The sequence below is a fragment of the Protopterus annectens genome, chromosome 3.part0, assembly GCF_019279795.1.
Source record: "Protopterus annectens isolate FY-2018-M chromosome 3.part0, PAN1.0, whole genome shotgun sequence".
NCBI lineage: Eukaryota > Metazoa > Chordata > Ceratodontiformes > Protopteridae > Protopterus > Protopterus annectens.
Window position 1 is genome coordinate 620475922 of NC_056731.1, and position 23604 is coordinate 620499525.

The window sequence follows — 23604 nt, forward strand, 5'->3', positions numbered from 1 at the left end:
GATGTTAAGCATTCTACATTGTCTCCCCTACCATTTGATGATAATAAAAACAAAAATAATAGCTGGACAGACTGTCATCACTTGGTAGTAATATAGGAATGCATCAAGAACAACATTCAGAAATTGTGAATGTTGTATATACCTTGATACTGCATATTTCTAGGTAAAATGTTTAACTTTTTGACTGTACACTGTTGGCATGGCAATAAACAGTGCCAGGCAAATTGTAATGCTAGTTTATTAATGACTAACATGTTTTAAACCCTCCTGAGTAAACAACACTTGAAATGAGCAAAAGTGAATTACTGATAAGCCCAGAAGTGACTGTCATTATTATACACCTGTTGTTATAGGTTAATTATTAGGTAAGTAGACCAGTAGATTATTAGGAACCTAGCCAATGCAAATCACAGCATTTGTTTCCTCTTACTTTAGGCTCCTAACTACACAGCCTAGATTGAATTTATATTTCCCCATTCATTCATCAAGGTGGATTTTAAAGAGAACAAGGACTCTGTTTTGTTTGAAATGGAGTGGGAACTTGATCCATAGTTAAGAGATCCTTTAAAAGAAATATTTATTGTGGCAATATGTTCTCTTTATATTGCAATGTAGGTTTAGGTCCTTAAGGTGGGTATTAATGTTATGATAGGCTAAGAAGGCCTGGGTCTTTCACAGTCCTATAGGCAAGCAGAAGTAATAGCACAAAAGCTTACAGGAGACAGAAAGTTACAAGGCCCTTAATCAACTCCATTGTGTAATAACACTTCTTGGTGCAATTGTTATCTTGCACTGAAAGGATTCAGCAGAAATGAACTAATATAATTCCCATGTGCATGTTTAGGGATGTGTTTACACTTATGCAATACATAGCTGGAATTTATTTTATATCTGTAATGATTTGCTATTTTAAAGGGTAAAAATAATGTAAAAATGTTGGATATGGTCACTTTGAAGCCAAAGGAGGAGGTACTGAAATATGTTGATATTTTGCCTTATGAAGCAGTAACTGCCAGATTTCTATATCACTTAAGATGTACAGGTGTTCATTTTTCCAACTGAAATATGCTGATGTTGCTGACATGTCAAATACTGGATCTCTGTTTATATAGTGATTATTTCTTCCTGTGGTTACCCATCTCATCCATTTCTAGGTTGCAGGGGGATTTGGAGCCTATCCCTGCACTCAGTGGGCATGAGAAACAAATCCTGGATAAGATACTTTTTTGTTAAGCAAACACAGTGCACAGACACACACACACACACACACACACACACACACACACACACACACACACACACACACACACACACACACACACACACACACACACACACACACACACACACACACACACACACGCACACACGCACACACACACACACACACACACACACACACACACACACACACACACACACACACACACACACCCTGCTCATCTGTGGGCAGCTTTTACATTTCTGATGGAGGAGACCAGAGCACTGAGAAAAATCCATGCAGACATATTTAGGATGTGTAGACACCACACAGAAAGTATCCCAGCCAGAAGCTGAACTATTACTTTAAGGTGTATAAGTGACACCAACTGCTAAGCCACTGTACCACATTTTTCCATGTATGTTTAAGAGAATTATTAGTGCATATGCATGTGTGTGGTGTGTATCTTTGTATCTGTAGCTGTATACATGGGTGCAATTCAGTGTCAACTCCTGATTTATTCAACCTGTTTTCACATGTCACTTTCAGTTGAATGTAAGCTGCATCAAGTTCTGGTGTACTTTGGCATGCTGTGCTTGATTTTCCAGTTATAGAGGTATGTAGTTACAGTAGTACAACCATGGAGGTACTGTACATTTCCAAGCAAGTAACTGCACTTGCAATAGAATGCTTTGTGTCAGCTCTGCTGTGCATATGGTGATCAGTTGCAGAAAGAAACTTATAAAAAATTTGCTTTTGCAACTGGTTGAGATATGATATCTTTGCAGATCAACAGGGGTTGTGATCAGTTGTGTGAGGGTTTATTCTTGTTTAAGATGACAGATGATGATATACTCATACACTGCCTATTTTATAGGTTCATAGGTTCATAGGTTCATAGTTTTTGCTTTTACGCCACCCTTTAGTATGGGGAACTATACCCATTATTTTCCAGCGCCCTATTAATAGCCGTGTCGAGGTTTAAGTCTCCAGCCCTTGTGGCTCTGACGGATCTAGATTTTTTGAGGTGAAGCATATTCATCAAATCTATATTATATTTTCATATAATAGTGCTGTATCTATACTATGCATTATGGTAAGCACCTGATGATATCTTGTCATTGTATTAGGGGTAGTGAAATATTAAGATAACCCAGTCAGATGAGATGTGATTTACCTGAAAAAAGCTGGCAAAAGTAAGGCTTATAGATAACCATGGTAATTAGAGATGTTTGCCTCTAATGTGGAGGGATTTTGAAGCTGAGAGTGGAGACTCCCAGAGGAAGCTGTGGAAGTACCAGAAGAAATCACTGGAAGTCCCACGGTTTTACTCAAGGAGTATCAGGAAACTATTTTTGGATTTATCCAGGAATTGCAAGGCATTTTGACCAGGGTACAACATCAAGTGTGCAAAGTACAAGAATTGTCCTTTTCTACTAAGAAACTTTTAACTGGACTGGAAAATACAGACTTGAAATGCAAGGGGACCAGAACTGGGTTATACAAAAGTGCACTTATTTTCTGAATGAGCTGGAATTTAAATTTGATTTTACATTGATTTTAGATTTTACTTTAAGTAAACTGCTGTTAAAATGACGAAATTCTTTGCAGCATGTTATACCTGCTTAAATTCTGAATGTTGTTATAACCAATATCTCTTAAAAGTTGAACGGCGGGACCATACTATATAGGTTTATAGGTGTGTACTAGGCTAATGGCCCTTGAGCCTTTACAAGGCTAACCCATAGGATTAACCTGGCATCATGCCACCCAACCTTAGTTCCCAGTGCCTCTGTCGAGTAGAGGCACTGGAGTGATCCCCATGGTGAATTTTCTATTTCCCATCCACTCATCAAGATTTCTCTTGAAGAGGGCCAGTGAGGTGCTCTTTTTGACATGTATGGGAAGTATATTCCATAGCATGGGCAGTCTCTGGGTTATGAACCTGTCCCTCCAGCACATTATGTTGACTGTGGCAATGAGGTTGAAGTCTCTGGAGCATGTGGTGTGGAGAGATTGGGATTTCTTTAGATGTAGCATTTCTAACAGAGCTGGGTCAGACATGGCTTTGTAAGTCAAGCAGAGATCGCTTCTAAGTAGGCGATATGAGGCAGAGAATAGTTGGAGATTTTTGAGTCTGTCCATATCGGACAAGTGTTTTAAGGCCGAGGATCCTCTTTGTGAGGTAGTTTTACAGCCTCTCCAGTTGTTGCAGGTGTCTAGTGAGGTACATGCCAAATGGGGCATTGTACTCAATGACTGGCCTAATGAGGGAAGAGTTGAGGGAGACAATGGCCTCTTTCTTCCTGGATGCAAAACCCTTAGTAATGAGATGTGCCACATAGAAGGACTTTCTGCCCACACTGGCAATGTGGTGGTCAAAAGAGAGGTGTTCCCATATCTCTTATAATGCCTTCTGTATTCAGTGGACTACCATTGATGTGGTAATGCATGGGAACTGAGTTTTTCCCAATGGGGATGACGACACATTTTTTGGCATTGAGCTTAAGGCCATGGTTCTGACACCACTCATTGGTCTCAGTGAGGCTTTTCTGCAGGCTGCCGTCATCACTTGGGTAGTTAATAATAGCTCCCAACTTGCAATCATCTGTGAACTTTGTCAGCCAGAGTCTCTTCATGTTGGCCTGGACTTCAGAGAAGTAGATACCAAACAGGAGAGGACCCAGAACCAAACCCTATGGGACTCAACTCGTGACTGGTCAGCAGTCTGACTTGGAGTCAGCTACTTTCAAACTGTGGGTCCTATTTGTGAGCCAGTTTGCAACCCACCTAGTGATATAGGGGTTGATGCCTAGCTTAGTGAGTTTTTCTATGATTCCTGTGTGGGGAATGGTATCAAAGGCCTTGGCCAGATCAAGGTAGGCTGTATGAATCACCTTGTCTAAATCGACAGCTCTGGTGACTGACTCAAAGAAGTCAACCAAGTTGAGTAGGCATGATGTACTCTTCACAAAACCAAATTGTTTGGGATCCAAAGTCTGGAGATTCCCTATATCCTTGTTTATTAGGTCCATGATGATGTGTTCCTTAGTTTTGCATATCATGCTCGTCAGGCTAATGGGTGATAGTTCCAAGGGTCTGTAATCGTGCCTCCTTTGTGGAGAGGGATGACTGTAGCAGTGCACCATTTGGTAAGGACAAAGCCTGAGGTGAGGCTGTGATTGAACAGGGCACACAGGTGAGTTGCCAGTTCACTCTGTAGTTCATATAGAACACAGCCAGGGATATTGTCAGGCCCCATAGAAGCTGTATTCTTGGCCTTGATTAGTGCTGTTTTAACCTGTATAGCAGTAATACTGGGTACCTGGCAGACTACTGGTATAGTGATTGGTCCTTTTGGGGGAGGCAACAGGGGTAAAGTTGGCACTGAATCTGTCGGCCAGTATATTGGCAATATCTGTTGGCTCAGTAAAGGAGGTACCACTGTGCAGTAACTCAGAGCAGATCTGGCTATTGCTGTGGAGATTCTTTACATAATTATAAAAGGCCTTGTGGTTGTCTTTACTATCTGCTGCAATCCTGTTTTCATAGCTAGCTTTAGAGGATTTGATGACAGATCTCAGTTTTTTGTTGAGGCTGATAAGGGAGTTTTTCCAATCTTGGGACTTCACCTTATTTCACATCAGTTTCCTCCTTCTGTTGTAGAGTTTGTTTATGGCAGGGGAGCACCAGATTGGCTTTCTTTTTTGGAGGAGAGCACCTTGGTTCTTTTGGGTATGGCGAGATCCATGCATTTGTGTACGTGTTCGTACAGTGCATTGGTGTATGATTTGGCACGTGGTGGTCATGCAACTATTCTCCATTTGTATGGGTCTGTGAAGTTAGCCACCTCTGTTTTTAGGAGCCCAAAGTTAGCTTTGGAAAAGTTTTTTATGGTGGTTACCTTTGTGGGGTGGGTTTGTGGGTTTCCAAGGTGATTCGTTTGTGGTCGGGTCTAACCAGGGAGGAGGTGACTATTGGTGTAGAGCAACAGTTGCCCAAGTTAGTAATGACCAGGTCAAGAATGTTGCTACCTCTAGTGGGGGGAAGAACGAGCTGGTCCAGGGCATTGGAATTAATGAATTCCAGGAAACGTTGGTCAAGTGTATTGGTACATGAGTAGTTTTCCCTGTTAATGGAGGGATAGTTGAAGTTGCCCAGTATGACAGTGTTAGGATGGACCCTAATATTCTCCAGGGTACTTAGGAACGTGGAGTGTGAGTCTTGGGACATGGTTGGGGACCTATAGCAGACTACCGCCTGAATCGCTGTCTTACCCAATGTTAGCTGCACCTGAAGAATCTCTGATGCATTATGGTGAGCTACCAGTCTGGAGGTGAGTGCATCCTTTTTGATCCTTTGGAGCCTTTGGAGCTTCAGTCTTCAAGTTCTGGGGCCGAAAGGTGTGGAATGAGTTATAGCCTGGTAGTACTGGGGTGCTTTCTTCTGCCTTGAACCAGGTCTCTGTTACAGCACAAATGTCGATGTTCTTCATTTTAAGTAGTGCTTTGAGTGAGTGCATTTTGATATTTATACTTCCAGTGTTGAGCAGCATGACCCTCAGATTGCATTTGTTTGTAGCTGTTACTTTGGTAATTTGGTCATTGAAACACCACCTAAAAAGGAACCATAGGGGTGGCAAGAGCCTTGGCCAGTATCCGGAAGCCTAGGGGTGACAGATGCAGGCCACCTCTGGCAAAGCATCGAGGTCTGTCAATCATGCCATCCCAGGCAGACAGATACTGGATCCCCTTAGAATGACACCAGAAACTTAGCCAATTGTTGAAATCAGTAATTTTCTGCTTGTACTGTGGTATCATTCTGGGTGAAGGCAGGATACTGCTCAGGGCTAGGATCATACCTGCCTGAGCTACATAATCCAAGAGCTCCTCCATGTCTCCTTTCATGTAGTCCTGGGAGGTACATCTTAGGTCATCCATACCCACATGTGCAATGACAGAGTCATATTTGTACCTGTTGTTTAGGGTCCTGTGTGCATGTGTTATGTGATGGATCCTGGCAGCTGACTGTTACTTTCTTCTTATTCAGCCTAGTGAGTGGGACATCAGTGTGCCTCACTGTTGAGTCACCTATGACTAGTGTGTTGGGCATGCTGTTTTGCCTTAGGGGCTTAGATTGAGTGGCACACTGTTTAGGAGCATTATGTGTCTCATGACTAGTGTTGTGTTGTGGTGGTCGACTGCGTTTCTGCCTTGGAGGTCTCTGCTGTTTGGGTAGATTTTTATTGAGACCCTCCGTGAAGGTGGGTGTGTGGTTTGTGTTTTTATGTGAAGACAGTGCTGGTGTGTGTTCTGGAGGGCTATGTGTTCCATGTGGTGTGGTGCAAGTGTTAACCTTCTCCTCTTGACCAGCTATTCCGGTCTTGGTTGGAGGGTGCGTGGCTTCCAGTTTGGATATATAAGTGCATCTCTCACAAGTCTGAGTGTTGGGAGGTAAGAGGAGAGGGTTGTCAGTGTACATGAGGCAGTTGCTACATTGCCTCAGGATGCCCAAGTTCACCGGGTTAATAGGAGAGAGCACAGCAAACTGACCTTTAGACATGCCTGGAGGGGTGGCCATTAATAATAAGTACTGGAGCTGTCTTCTTGTAGAATGTTTAGTGCTGGTAGCACTTTTGTGTGCTGCAATAATTGTTACAAGAAGTCTGGTAAAGTGCTAGACTAATAAGCTAGTAAAAGTGGAGGAATGGAGAGAACTAGCAGATCTAAGGGAAAAATTGAAGAGCAGACTTCCGCCCAGAAGCTTACACACAGTCCTGGATGCAGCAAATCTGTATCTGGACTAGACTAGTTACAGGAAAGGCAGGAAAAACGCAATTGCAGGCTTTTAGACCAGAAGGTTGAAAGAGATGGAAAAACTGCCCAAACGGCCAGTAAACTACAATTACCACTCCTCTTGTGGTAGATAGGCTACCCAGTGCTTATCATTCCCACTGACAAGCTAGAATACTTCCCTCCTTCACAGAAAGGCTTGGGGGGCTCAGAAGCTTACAAACAGCCTTGGATACAGCAAATCTGTATCTGGACTAGACTAGTTACAGGAAAGGTGGGAAACAAGGGCAAGTTCACTCAGTGACCATTGCCTTATAACCAATACTGAGTTTCTCCTGTACATGTGTGTAAAACATCCTTCTCTGAATCCAAAAAAGTCACTGCTAAAATTCTTGCAGTATATTAGAGTGCTTTTTATACCTAAACACATTCTGTGAAATGTTTTCCTTAGCATCCTGGTCTCTGTACAAGGCAGCATCTTCCCATTCAGTTATGTAAACTTAAGGGAAGGATGCCCTGGGCTTACTACCTGTTCCAGAATACTGATAAAGAGAAAGTAATAAAATCTGGCCTGAGTGATGATAATGAAAAATACCAACGTTGCTACATGCTCAGAAAAAAATCATGTAGCCACGAGTACTACAAAATCATCTTGTATCATAATAAAAAACAGTACTAACCAGGCAATATCCCTAAACAGTTTTGGAAAATAATTGAAACGATATCTAACCAGTAAAATAACAAGAGCAAAATTCCTCTTTATTTAAACACAAACCTTGCAGATTCAGTTTTCCACCATGTAGCTTCTTTGGGCATTCCACCACCTTTCTCCCAATCACATTTAGCTAATTCGTTACCGAGATAGTTGATGTTTCTCACAACTTTGCCTCCTTTTGCTTGTTTAGCATTTGAAAATAAACATTTAAAAAAATTAAAACCCCACAATATGTAATGTCTGCAAACATGGCTAACTGTATCCCTCCTTCTTTAAAATGTCTGCTCTCTGCATAGATAACCCCTGTTCCATATACTTTAAAATATGCTTTATTTCAGGGATACTGTCCCAGAATGCCACTGTTGTACTACTCCCTAAAACACAGTACTTAGAATCACAGCAGGATTTCTTTCTAGTCATACATTTGTGCCCTGTTAGTAAAATTCTTGAAAATAAAATCTGTAACCAGTTTCTGCAAGTCTTCAACTAGAGAGGCCTACTGTGTCATAACCAGCATGGCTTTCCTGAGGGGTCTAATACAGTAACTTCCATTAACAACACAGGGTAAGGACTGCTTACAGTTATGTTTTCATAGGCATGCAAAGAGCATTTGAAATACTGAACCACAATTTGATGTTACTTAATCTGTCTCAACTACTGACTGAGGATAAATTAATGTTACTTAAACTATCAAAATTTGGACTTGGATCAGGCCCATTAGAATGGTTCAGAAATTACCTTGTACACAGTACCTGCCAAGTAACTATGCTACAATTTACCTTCATTGACAGTGTCCTCATTTCAGGCATTTCTCAAAGATCATTTTTTAGTCATGTTATGTTCTAGTTATTTATTTATTTTCATCAGTAACTGTGACCTAACTATACCAACAATACAACTTATGCTGTATGCCAATGATATTTTACAGCTTAAATCCATCAAGAATGCTAATAGTGTGATTTAGAGGGCTAAAACCATGACTGCACTATCTTCCACTGTCTTCTGTTCATCTAGTGTCTTTGGTGATGCAGGGGCCAGGCAGGGGAGAATGGGAGTGAGTGTCCCATCCTGGAGTGATTGAGGTACTTTGGCTCACTGCATTGGTGATACCTGGTCTGCTCCTGCAGCCTCAGCAGGTGCACATAACACCTCCTGACCACCACCTGTAGCATGAACTGGCTAGGCTCTTACTGCATTTATGGTTCTTTTTGAAAATATATATTATGTGGCAAGCTTGAGATATGAATGATTAGGACAAAAACATCCACTACAAGTGCATGAATATGCTAAGATACAACTTTTTATTTAAGAAATGCCGCTTAATTTGAGTGACTGTGATATAATTAAGTAAATGTTTTTGTTTATTATTAGGGATCTTATGACTTTTTATATTATATTATGTGCTTATTAAAATATATGCTGAAGTCTAATTACATAGAATTTCCATACTAGAGAAAAATGTTAACTACAAGCAAAGTTAAGCATGGGCTTACATAGCATCAAAGTTTGCTCTGCACTACAAATGTTATATTTCATAGGTGGTTACTAGGTTATCAGCCAAAGTGCCATTTTAAGCCTAGCCAAGCTTACCCCAAATTTATCAAAATATTGCTGACGTGTTAATACTCCAAGGAATTTTATGGTTACGATATAGGCTTGACTCGTCAAGTGTTCACAGACTGCCATTGTTGTCTATTAGGAACATAGGTGCCAAACCAGGAGTAAATTTGCAATTTTTCATCTATTGGTCCAAGTTACATTTGAATAGGGTTAGGGATGATTTTTGCTTCACATGGATGTGAAGTCTCTTCCAGAGAAAGACACATACATGTCCCTCCAGCATGTCATGTTTATGTTACAGACAAGGTTTAGGTTCTTGGAACAGACATTTCTGATTCTGTTTGTGTGACAGATGTGCAACAAATGATGCTTTGTAGGCTGAGCATAGATCACCATGCAGCAGTCTGTAGGAGACCAAGTACAGTGATATGGCTTTGAGAAAGTCTGCATAGGACTGGATTTTTTTTTTATGAGTGACCTCTACGGTCAATCAGGCTGTTGCAAGTATCTTGCCATGTACATGCCAAAGGGTACGCTGTTCTCACTGATTGGTCTGATGAGAGCCAAGTGCAATGGAAAAGTGACCTCCCTGGACCTAGATGCCATGCCCTTACTTATAGGTTGTGCAGTGTTGAAAGATTTCCTTACCTCAGTAAATGCATGGTAGTTAAAGGTCAGGTTGCCGAATACTGTTTCTACATTTAGAGTTGTATTATCAATGTGGTTATTTCCAGGGGTTGTCCGTCTTTCCAAAGGGTACTATTATGCATTTTTTCACATTGAGTTTTAGTCCACGGTTCTGGCATCAGGAGTTTGTTTGCATCATGTCCTTTTGAAGGGTGTCTATGTCTTTTGGGAATTCATTAATGATGCGTAGTTTCCAGTTGTCTAAAAATGTGGTCAGCCAGAGGCCCTTGATGTTTAACTTGACTTCAGACAAGTAGATACCAAAAAGGAATGGCCCAAGCACTGATCCCTGTTGGACTCCACTAGCGACTGGCCTCCTTGTGTAGGTGGATTCCCATATCCTAACTTCTTGTCTTCCACCCTTCTGGTGAGATATGGGTTTATGTATAATAATTTTGTATGTTTATCTACAGTGCCAAAGCTCTTGTGTTGAAAGCTTTCGCCAGGTCAAGGTAGAAGTGTGCACCATTTTGTCCGTATCCATAGCTTCACTTACCGTTTCAAAGATGTCCAACAAGATAAGTCGGTGCGACCTGCCTTTGACAAAACTAAAGTGGGAGGTTCAAATGTCTGTAGATTTCCTGTTTCATTGTTTATCAGGTCTATGGTAAGTCTTTCCATTGCCTTGCATATGGGACTAGTCAGTCTTATGGATCTGTCATTCCCTGTTTTCATAGAAGCCCCCTCCCCACCACCATATAGCAGGATAAGTTCTGCAGACTTCCATTCATTTGGCATGAAGCCTGTCTAAAGACTTTGGTCAAATAGGGATTCTAGCAAACCTGACAAGTCATGTTTCGTGCTGTTCAGGAGACACCCTGTGGTAGAAAGAAAACACAGTCCACAAAAATCACAAAAACTGGCAGGCCAAGAAAGAGACATGCAGATGACAAGGACTCCATCCAGTGGTAGAATTGTAGAAGAAAACACACTGCACAAAAACTGACAGACCAAGAAAGAGGAATAGAGATCACAAGAATGGCCTCAGTGAAGTAGAAGGGAAAAGTAGTCCATGGCTTTTGAAACAATCCCCCACTCAGGGATCATTGAGAAACTCTCTCAGTGGGGATTTACCCATATGTCATTAGATGAGTAGCCAACTAGCTCACTGAAAGAATGCACACTGTCAAAGTTGGTGAGTCCACCTCCACCAGTAGATCATTTAGCAGTGGGGTACCACAAGGATCTGTGCTGGGCCCTCTACTGTTTAGAATCTATTTCTCTGAGGTCCAGGTGAAGGTAGATGACCTGTGGCTTACCAAGTTTGCAGATGATTGCAAACTGGTTGCATTCATTGAGTCCCACAATGATGTAAGCATATTACAGAAAGGGCTGATGTGCCAAAGTCACAGACTAAAACTAAATGCAAAAAAATGCCTCATTATCCCCTTTGGCAAGAAGTAGCCTTTGCTAATTATGATATAGATAACAGCCCTCTAATCTCAAACCCAGTGGTGTGAGACTTGGGAACACAAGTTGATAGCTATCTAAACTGTGATCAACATGTGTCCAAAGTGGTATGGAAAGCCTTCTACATTGCGCATCTCTTAGATAAGGGTATCACATCCAAAACTAATGAGGTTATAAATCCGCTGTACTCGACCCTTATCAGACCACTAATTGAGTACCCTTCTGTATGTATCTCACTAGACACCTGAAGCAACTGGACAGACCACAGAGGTTTCTAAGCAAGAGAATCGAGGGCTTCCAAAACATGATTTACATGAGTACACTGAAAACCCTGTCACTGTACTCTATCATACAGGCTGCTGAGAGGTGACCTGTGCTTGGCCTACAGAGCAGTCTCTGAGTCTGCCCTAATGGAAATCCTGCACATCTGCAAATCAAATGGGACAAGAGTCACACACTCCAGGGATCTCAACATAGTCTGTGACATTAACAAAACATGTTGGAAAGACCAATATATCTCTCAGAGATTGCCACTCCACTGGAATATGCTCCCACTTCACGTGAAGCAGAGCTTTGCAGTGACAGTATTTAAGCGCAACCTTGACAGTTGTTTGGGTGACCATAAATTCATCCCAGGGGTGGTACTTATGACCCTCATGGACAGGGGTAGTTGGTGCTGATCATAGAATTGCACTGCTAACAATGACCATCTATCTATTGTCAGTTGGGGTACAGGGGTTTTTGCATGGCTAGGTTTGTAAAGGCCCTAATGCCATTAGTCTAGTAACATCCTATGAACCTGTGAAAAACAGATAAACCAAATAACAGGCATAGAGATGACAAAGTGGAGTGTTGAGGATAAGGAATAAATTATGTATTGTAACTATGACATAAAATGCCTAGAATTTCTAGACAGAACATTTTTAACAAGAGTAAGAGAGAAATTAGAGAAAATAAAAATACTTGCACAAGAAAAACAGTCAAAAGCTACAGACAAACGTTATGTTCATTAATAGAACCGATTAACCAAAACATTATTTAGACAAAGAAACATTGGGCTGCCTGAAAAAAAAACAGCAGAGGAAGTGAGAAAGTGTGAAGAACAAAAATCAGAGCTTTTAGAAAGTTATTAAAAAAAATATGACATGGAATAAAAAACAGATCATATATGGTACCATGTATATGCAGAGGATGAGCCAATCTAATCGATACAAAAAATGCAGCTCCAAAGATATTTGAAGAGAAGGACAGGCAGAGGCACCCAGATGTGCAGCATTTCACAATACAAAAAAAGATCACAAAGGGGGAATTTAGAAAATAGGATTAATGAGGTAGGAGCTGATCGAAAAGAAATAAAAGTGATGGGCTGTCTGCGAAGTGTAGGGTTTAGTGTGGAGACTGCAACACATGCAGCGTCACAACATGATGGAGCAATGGGTCCCCCAAATTAAGGAGCATCAGGTAGATCAGTCGGAATCTGAAGATAATTTGTCACATGGTGTTAGTCTGGAGCTTTCTGTCAAAGATGCATGTGAAAGTCCAGTCGTAGTTGCCTAAGAAGGGAGGGAGCAGGAAACAGTGGCAACTCTGATATAAGTAATGTTGCAGCATGATTAGCCAATGGTTCCCCATGGGGAGGAGCAACAGATCAAGCAGGAGTCATGTCAAGAGAGGAAGGTGTCCTGGAACATTCCATAGAATACTCACAGGAAACAGAACAAAGAAGATGCTGTTAGTCCTCAAGAAAATGACCTAAGGGAAGATCTGCTTAATTTAATACAGATGGATAGACATTACGATAGGAAACAAAACAGATTACAGAAAGTAAATAAGACCCAAAAGCATTTGAAGATTAGTAAAATAGATTAATACAGTAATCAGATATAACAGAAATAATTAGGATATATTAATATGCATCTAATATAACAAATAAAGTGTTACAAATATATACCGTAACAAAAACAATGAGAACAAAACTCTTTTGAATCTGGCCTTTGGTCTAGATAAATGTGCAAACTCAACATTTAAGAAAGGGATGCTGTAATACCAAGAAAATATCAACCTGGGACAGAAATATGATATGAAAAAACTTGAATAGAAGGAAGTGTATACATATTTGGGAATAGACGAAGGGTCGTCAATAGAACATGAACAGATGAGAATAAAGCACAGTAAGGAATACTTCAGAAGACAAAAACTATTATTGAAATCTGTCTTGACATCTAGAAATATAGTTCAAGCTATATCAATTTTCTGTTCTTGTTCTGACCTACAGGTGATTGATTGACCTCAAAAGGTATTGAATCAATTGGACATTAAAACAAGAAAAATGCTTCATGTTTATCAAATGATATATAAAAATCAGTGCATACCAAGATTATATATCCCTCATTCTAAAGGAATTATGGGCTTAGTGAGAATTTACTTCATGTATAGATCTGCAGTTGTTGGACTGTAAACATATCTGCTGACCTCATCAGATCCAAACATGCCAAAAACAAAAGAAAGAATGTAAAGAAAAGGATCACATGAGAGGACACAGGAATGATTAAAAAGAGGTGAACCGAAACCAACAGATTAAAGGCCAATAATGGTGGCCCGAGACAGTGGACTGTATACATGCTGGTTCATAAAGACCATTGAAAACATTGGAGAAACACACAAATGCAAGTTCCATAAAACAGTACTTGACACAGTTGCACATCTTGTTGCTGGGTGTGATACAATTATAGCAAAGACCCTGTATACTGAAAGGCACACTAGTGTGGCTAGACTGCTGCACTGCTGATTGTTGTTGTTGTTTGTCTTTTGGCTTTTTCCCGGTAAGGAGTCGCCACAGCGGAACTCCAGTCCACAAATGATTGGCAGTAGATTTTTACGAAACACCAAGGTGCCAGTTGACGCCCAACCTTCAGTGAAGGCATGCCCTTTTACGAATGCATGTCTTTCGAATGCTACCCAACCACGGGGAGAACATGCAGACTCCACACAGAAGCCAAGCCAAGCCGAGAATCGAATGGGAGAACCTCTTGCTGTGAGGTAACAACGCTACTGCTGTACTACCACGGAATCTGCACTGCTGATTGTGCAAACTGTAAAATATGGAAGTAGTTGATAAGCATTGGAAACATGAACCAGAAAGCATTATAGCAGAGTGATGATGATGTGTATGTCACATGGGATCACCCATTTCCAACCACTCAAAAATAGATGCGAGAAAACCTAATGGAGTAGTCAGTTAAAAAAGGACAAAGTGAAACTGTACATTGAATTTGCGGGTGAGTATTACAAGATTGAAACTTTAGTTAATCGAATAACTAAAGATCGATCTTGTAGTATCGAAACCTAAAAATCTCGAATGGCTGATTTAACCCAGGGAAACACTTCCCTCGGCCGCATGAAAAAAAAAAAAACTTTAAAGCCCAAATCAAGCGGGGGACTTTGCCCCCCCCCCACACCCCCCAACTAAATATACCAACTCCGAGATTGCTCCAAATTGTAAAAAGGGCATAATCCACATAACAGCCAAGGGAACAACAGCAGCAGGTTTTGATATTACAAGATCGATCATTAATTATTCGATTAACTAAAGTTTCGATCTTGTAATACAAACCCGAAATTGCTACACCCAGTGTATAGAGAGAGAGAGAGAGAGATAGAGTGACAGAGAGAGACAAAGTCATAAAATATCAAAATTTGCAAGTAGAAATGAGAGCAATGTGGAAGAAAGGAGGAATAGGTCCAATAGAAAACAATTTGCAGTCATACTTGAATATGCTACCAATACATGTTAACATCATATGAATTACAGGAGGAGGCAATTCTGAGCATACTGTGGGTGCTGTGAAGAGCAGTCTTTTTTTCCCTTTTTTGTGAAGAACACTCTTAGCTAAAATCATAGACTGAAACAATACTAATTTCATGAATTCTAATAATGTCCAGACTTAAGAATGGGTTCATTCTTATCATGGTATTAGAAACCTAATAAACTTGGAAAAATTAAATTGAGGCTTTCTGGGATATTCTCAGGACCCATCGAGGCAGTGTTCTTAACCTTGGAGAGCATAGTGAGGACCTACTCCATAGTGATAGTTAGTGGAGAAATGGTGGAGGGTATTTCCTTGGGGTGGTGACGTGGGGTGTAACTGGGGTAAAACTGGAGCTGAAGCTATCAGGCAGTAGATTTACAACATCCTCTGGCTCCGTATAAGTGTCATATAGAAAGTTGAGACAAATGTCGTTAGTAGTAGTAGTTTAAGCATAAAGGAATGTAGAGTACATTAAATCTTATGGAAATGTAAATTTTGAGTTTTAATTAGATTATGCTGAAGTATTAAGTATTATGACCAATAATAATTTGGAAGAGTGACACAGTATGAGGAAGTATTGTTTCTTTTTGTTTTTCCTTTGTTAAAATGTAAACAAAATGCTAAGTGTACATACTAATGAGTCAGCATGTAAAGTTATGTTATGAAATATTAAGCTGTGCATAGGTAGATGATTAAATATTATTAATATTTTAGACTAAGTGTAAAGGAATACAGAGCAAATTGCGTACACTGTAATATAATATAAAGAATAAAATACATATATAGCGACAAGAAACACTAGGTTATAAAAGGTTTCACGATAACAGTAATTATGCATGGGAAATAATATTCAAATTTTAGGATGAGTATGTCCCGGTATTTTGCTTTACTATTACGGCTATATAGTTGGAATTGCTTAGCCCTGGTAGGACATCATGATGTGCAGATATTGATAATATAAACTGACTGATGTGGACTGTGAAATGCATTTACCAGTCATGCTAATTGTAGTTTGTGGAGTGAAAAAGAAGTTTATGTGAGAGTGGGCAGGTGCTGTGGTCCATGGATCTGTCGCACTGCCCACTATAACTTGATGGCCACCAGGGTGGTACGGTCTCATGATTCACAACATTGTCACCAGTTACATTGGAATATAAAATGAGCACACAATTGAATCAGTAAACAACTCACCAAGTAAGAATTCTGTGCTGTGAGCCTACACAATCCATACCCCAAAAAAAAGCTTTACACTGAACATCTAAAGCAGGGCTTTGGGCCTACCTTCCCAGGACAAAACCTCTTTAAAGTTGCTGGGCTATTCTTCATTCCAAAGGGCATCTTGGTGAATTTACATAACCCAGAATGGGTCACAAACCTGACCTGTCTTTCACTGGAGGCATCAAGGGAACCAGCCAACCCTTTGTCAGGTCATGAGTAGTAGATAATTAGTCCCACCCAAATGCTGTAAGGCTTCATTTGTCCTAGGCAGAGTGTAAGCATCTGTCTCTGTGACTAATCATTTTCCTTTACTTAGTGAAAAACCTGGTGCTACCATCTTTTTTTTCTGTCTTGCTTTGGTAACAGCAGCACTGGTAAGGCCCAGGAAGTGTTCGACTTCTGGATTAGCCCCAGATCCAACATCTCCTGCAGATGTTCTTCATCTTGATCACTGCTGCAGTAACCTTAGCTATGTAGTTTACATCTTGCTAAAGATAAAACAGGCTACCAGCTTCTAAAGGTTCAGGGCACCGTCCACATCCCCAAACTGTCTGGCAGCACAAGCTAAGCTGACTGAAAAAAAGAGAGTTTGGGCACCAACCCTTCAAAGCTTTACTGCTGCAGAAAAATAAACTCCTGAGGCTTTCAAAGATTGTTGTTCAACTTGTGCTGTTCCTTTGAGGGGCAGATAAGTTCCCTTTATGGAATAAACCTTCCATTCAATATTTCTTGTTTATCATTAATAGTTCCTTCTTCAGGAAAGTTTTTTTAAAGTTAGGAGTTTGTGTTTTAATGGATTGTTACAAGATTGTACTGTACTTTTAAATGGGAGCACTCTATTTTCTATCAGTTTAAACATTGTTTAAAGTAACTGACAAACATTTTTCTGTGGAGAAATTGTGTTTATTTTACTTTTTGGGGCTAGCAAAACATTTTAAAGTGCTTTTTACTGTATGTCTGTGAAAAATGTGACTTTTACAGAGTTTTAGTTTTTACCAGCATTTGCTGCTTGTTCTTCCTGGGAAAGAAGCACTGTTTTAGGCTTACCATGGAACAATCTGTCATTCTTCCTTCCAGCCACAAAAAGAAAAAAATTAAGCAAACAACCTTTGCCATCACAGCAGGCTATCAGTTTGGCTTAGCCAAATGTGAGTGACTCTGCTGTAGCCATTTGTTGTACCTCAGACCACTCATCTGTTACCCCGTAACCCTGTGGTGTAGCACCTCCAGTCACTATGTACAGGGAGTTAACCATGTCCTCTGCTTCTGTTGTGGTCCCCTTCATGGGCAAGGGAGAGTCATTTTTGTCTGTCCTGAGAGAGAGAACATGGTAGTCTTCCCTCTTTTGTCAGAATATTGTGCCCATCCCTGAAAAAGCAGCTGCTGCAATTTATAACACTATTGGTCCCCTTTTTATTGTCAAAAAGAAACATAAAACTAATCATGTATCTACTCCACCTCAAATTTCCTTAGACAGGAGTAGATTACTGGGTCTGCCTCAGGATTTAATTCAGACCGTTAATCCTTCTCATACAGTAGTTTCTGGTAAAAGAAAGAGGATATTTTCATCAGAATTCTGATTCAGACTCAGAGGGGAGCTCATTTTCTGATTCTTCCTGTGGGTGAGAGAACACTAGGGTTTCTCAGTCCTTCAGAAAATACTTTGTGCTGTTAGAGAAGGAATTTCCAGAACCTATGTCCACTCCACCAGTTCTGTCAGCTTTGGAGGATGTGTAGTTACTGCCTGCAATTTTCCTGACACCTGGATAGATACTCCTAAAAAGTCAAATAGGATTTATAAAGTTCCTCAATCTTTTAAGTATTTATACACATTTCGCAAACCTGATCCAACAGCTAAGGCTTTAGTTAATCTCTGTGCTGCTAATCATGTAGTCAATTCCAATCCTATTCTTTCTTATACGGATGGCAAGATTATTGATGCATATGGGAAAAGCAGTGTATGTTTCTGCAGTTTTGATTTTCAGAATTTTGAATTGTCAAGCTCATATGTTAAGATGTATTCTAATTGTAAAAGCATAAGGAATGCGTTATCTGCAGTTTCTTCCTGCGAAGAAAAAAACTGCTTTAAATAATTTAATTCCTTCTACTGTTCAAATCACTACTTATTCTTTCTAGTGTGTGTATATGACTGTTGATAATTGTTCTAGACCTATGGCCACTGGTACTGTTTGAGGAGGTTTGCATGGCTTCATTCTCAGAACCGATGTCAAAAATTAAATTTTAAATTCTTCTTTTGATACAGATTAACTTTTTGACTCATCTGCTGCAGAAGGGATTAAAATGTGCAATGAAATAGGAAAGCTGATACAGGAAATCTCTTAGAATTTGCAGAATTTGCAGAAGGGATCAAAATGCGTGATGAAATAGGAAAGCTGATACAGGAAATCTCTAAGAATTTTCATCCCTCCTTTTACAAGTTTTCCAAGGGATTCACTAAATCCTCTTCCAGTTTTGGTAACAAACCAAATAAGCAATCTCAACCAAATACAGGCAGACAGATGTTTGAGAAGAAATAGTAATTGTTCAACTAATATGTTGATTTATATGGCTAAATGCAATATATGTCCTGCTTTTTATATTGGCAGGACGGAAAGACCATTTAAAAAAAGGATATACTCACACATATATAGCATTAAAACAAAGGATGAAAAAAATGCCCTATTTAAACACATTAACAATGTAGGTGTTCAGCATGCTTTTAAATTTGCCATCTTGGAAAGAATTAAGCACAACCCTAGAGGAGGTAATATAAAAAATCTAATAGCATACAGGGAATATTGGTGGCAAATACATACAGATGCGATGACATGGCCTGGTTTGAACGATTATATCTCAATTAAGCCACTACTGACAATTAAAAGCTAGAGTGATATTTATTATAACTTGACCGATGTAAATGCTGTATGTTGTCTATTTTACATTAGAGCATGTTTTACTAGTATATATAAACAGGCATTCAGTTTACATATAGTGTAGTAAGTTTGTAGACATTTATTTTAGTAAGGGGTACTATGTATATGGGAATCAATGTACCTTTTTGTATTCTTTCCATAATGGATTTTGTATTAGAGTTTAACATAACTCTTATCTTATCATAAAGAGTATTATATTTTATAAGGTAGTTTAGGATGTTTTAGATTTCTATAACAGGAAGGAATGGATAGTTAGGTTAAAAAATGTTTTTAGTTTTTTATTGTAAAATGTTTGTATGCTTAACTTGCTTAAAAGTACTGTAGCTTTAAGCAATTTACATATGGCGCCAATGCTATGTATTTAAATACTGAAAGAGAGTTTATTTAACAGTTCTGAGGAAGCTCGTGGTGTGCGGGTGAAAGCGCTAAACTCAATGTGTGGTGAATAAATTGTCAACTTTTATCAGCTATTTTCAGTTATTTATCTTGGCTTCAACGAGACTCTTATTTTTTGTACTGAGGGTCTAACTATTTGACTGACATCCACAGTGTGGTTATTGAATAATTTCGTTTAGCAGAGCCAACTTGATTGACAAGTTCCTGACCGTTATACGAGTGGTTACAGTGTTTTGGTTCGTTGTTCTACGTTCTTAGGGTGCTACCTACACTGTTTTTCTGGTGTCGACAATGGAGAACACTCGTAGTCCAGGCAGCAACTCACCCACAACTAGCAGCAGTGAAATAGCGGACATTCGGGCCGAGGTATCAGCGTTGCGTGGGGAGATATCGAAGCTGATGGAACTTTTTGTTTCAAGGGAGGCGTTGTTTCATCGTGAACCAGCTGGGAGCCCAGAGGATCACAACAACCTCTCGGAAGATAAAGGAAACCGAATGGGGACTATTCCGAACGGAAAAGTTAATAGCATGGACATTTTACTATCTTCTTCTTCCCCAGGTTTACCGAATGGACAGGTCTGTTGTACGCAAGGAAGGGAAAGAATAGACCTTTCTGATACAGCAGGCAAAGGTGACATTAATGTTACAGACCTTAATGATTTTACGTTCGACTTTTCTTTTGGGCGTTTAACGGAGGAGGCCAAAAGGACTGGCACACGCCCGAAAACTACTCAAGCAACTAGGACTTATGGCCAAGTTGCAGCAAAGAACAGTATGGACACAGGTACTAAAACTTTACCTGATAATGTGCACAGTAGCGATGCAGTCAAAAAATTTGCGTGCAATGTATATAACTTAAAAGATTTTGTTGACAGTGATTGTTTATTTGACTTTACCAACGATGGCGTATTCAATAACAAACGCCATTTTACTAAAGGAACATTGAAAGATATGATTTTTGCCTTTGGTAAAAAACTTAATGCTATTAATGCGATAAAACTGGACAATGCTTATTTAAGCCAATGTTTATATCATAAGATTGTCCCTATGGGCCTGCGTTTTTTTAAGGTTCCTATGGGTGTTGAACTAACACAGAAAACTATTATAGAGTTTAACACATTATTTGATTCATTTGGATTAGAGTATATTAAGACTCTGATAAAACTGAATGATGAAAAGTTGTGCAAATGTATTAAGGATATAGAATGTATGAATCATACTATAATACATGATTCTGCTTTTTCTGATTGGGATAAATTATATTTTAAACAATATGAGATTGCCCATGACAGAGCAAAAAAGGCATTTGAAAAGAAAAACAAAAAACTTAATAGGGACAAAGCACAATATGACAAACACGAAGCATACAAATGGAACTTTAGTGAAGATGCCCAACAAAAAAGAAGGGATGGGTTTGATCAGTATAACAAAGGAAATGTGCACTATAGACATGGTAGCACTACGCAAGTGGATACACAATATAGAGACCACAGCAATAAGAGTGAGGATTTTTTTCAAGGGTCAAGGAAAACACACTCAGCAAAATGGAATCAAGGGGGGAGGTGGAAGAAGAAGTTTCAACCTTACTAGTAGGGTATACGGGTCACACTCCCAGTGATGTAGGTACCAATACTAAATGGGAAGGTTCCACACAGGGCATTCTACAGGAAGGTGCTGTCAATACATATAATAATTTTAAGATCTTTAATTACAGTAGCGTAAAACTGGAAACGACGCATTTTTCACTACTATCTAAGGGTTTAAAATTTATACCCACGACTACTTTTAATGTAGTAGATAGTATAAGTGAAGTAAAACTTTATACTAGAAAATTAAATCTAGCTATGCAATTTAAACAGAATTGTGATGATCCTAAACAACTACATCAGTTTAGGAAAAATAGTTGTTATGTTCCTATTAGTCATCCTCAGGTATTAAATTATGAAAAAAAGTCAGTTAGGGATATGTACGCCTTGCACAAAAAGACTAATAATTTGAGAATTCACAAGAACTTGACTTATGAGGAGAGTACTTTATTGAAGGAATTAAGAGGTGATAAAAGTATAAGAATCATGAAACCGGATAAGGGAGGGGGGATGGTCATATATGATGCTACTTGTTATAGTAGCATGATTCATGATATCCTGTATAACTCTGGAAATTATATGGTTACATCTTTAAATGAAGTCAATCAAGCATACAGGAAGATAGATATGTACTTGGAGGACTACCTACTTGAAAACAGAATAAATGAGGAAACATATAATTATATGCAAGTTACAGACCCTGTTTTGGCCACCATAGTAGGCATCCCTAAGACTCATAAAGATACTGTTAACCCCCCTTTCCTTCCTATAATATCAGGAAGTAGGTCAAAAACATTCCGAATAGGGGAAGTTATAGACAAACTTCTTAAACCTATATACTTTAATATTGCACATTTAACAAAAGATTCTTGGGAATTCTTGAAAAACTTTCCAATTAATGTTGATAAACAGAATATTATATTCACTTCAGTAGATGTAGTGGATCTTTTTTCAAGTATCCCTTTGGAAGAAGGTTTACAGGCATTGACCAACAGCCTTAGAAAGCATTCGGGGATGACTTGGGATCAGATTTCCTTATTAGTGGAACTCACTAGTATAGTATTAGAGAATAATTTCATATACTATGAGGGAGAACTATTCAGACAGACCAAAGGGGTAGCTATGGGGGGCGGCTTGCGCCCCCATATATGCCAATTTGGTCTTACTGGATTGGGAGGAGAATGTCATATTTGACAGTAATTATTTTGTGAATGTGTCATACTACTCCCGGTTCTTAGATGACATCTATATATTGTGGAAAGGTGATACACAGATGTTTATGGACTTTGTTCTATATTTAAATGAATCTAGTGAGTTCTTAAAATTTACCTATGAACAAAGTACATACGGTGTTGCATACCTAGATACTTTAGTATATATAGAGGATGGGCAGTTTAAATCAAGGATAAATAGAAAGACAACTTTTTCTAATTCATACTTAGATTATAGCAGTAACCATCCTTACAAATTGAAATATAACATTTACAAGGGGCAAATTATAAGGGCCTTGAGAATGACATCTGATAGTAGAGCCACAGAAGTTGAATTAGCATATATAACAGACCTATTTAGAGAGAGAGGTTATGATGAATGTATGATGTCGGATACTGGAAAATACGTTTTAAAGGAGTGGGGACGAAAATACACACCCCTCTTAGGTTGTAAATACAAAGGAAGTGGGGAATCACTAACCAGGCAAGCTAGCGATGGGAATATAAATGACTCATCATTTAAAAAAGCTTGTATTGTACAATATGGTCCTTTTTCCAACCAAATTAAAAGCATATTGACAAGGAATTGGCAAATAATAACTATGGATGAAGAAGCACAAAATATATTGGGGTTAACACCGAAATTTGTGTATAAGATGGGAAAGAACTTAAAATACTTGCTGGATAATAGACCTATAAGTGATATTAACTCAGTGAAACACACCAGCAAATGCGGTGCATGTGGACAGTGTAAATACATTTGTGAAGACAGGACAATTATCTTAGAAAACTATAATAAAACCATTATTAGACCTGTACATGGTAATTGTTCAACTAATATGTTGATTTATATGGCTAAATGCAATATATGTCCTGCTTTTTATATTGGCAGGACGGAAAGACCATTTAAAAAAAGGATATACTCACACATATATAGCATTAAAACAAAGGATGAAAAAAATGCCCTATTTAAACACATTAACAATGTAGGTGTTCAGCATGCTTTTAAATTTGCCATCTTGGAAAGAATTAAGCACAACCCTAGAGGAGGTAATATAAAAAATCTAATAGCATACAGGGAATATT

At 39.1% G+C, this 23604-nt stretch overlaps 1 protein-coding gene across 3 annotated transcripts in view; it reads left to right on the forward strand.

The window, feature by feature from the left end:
• BBS9 (Bardet-Biedl syndrome 9) overlaps nt 1–23604 on the forward strand; it is a 2479230-nt gene that overhangs the window by 1247684 nt on the left and 1207942 nt on the right. The window lies entirely within an intron of this gene.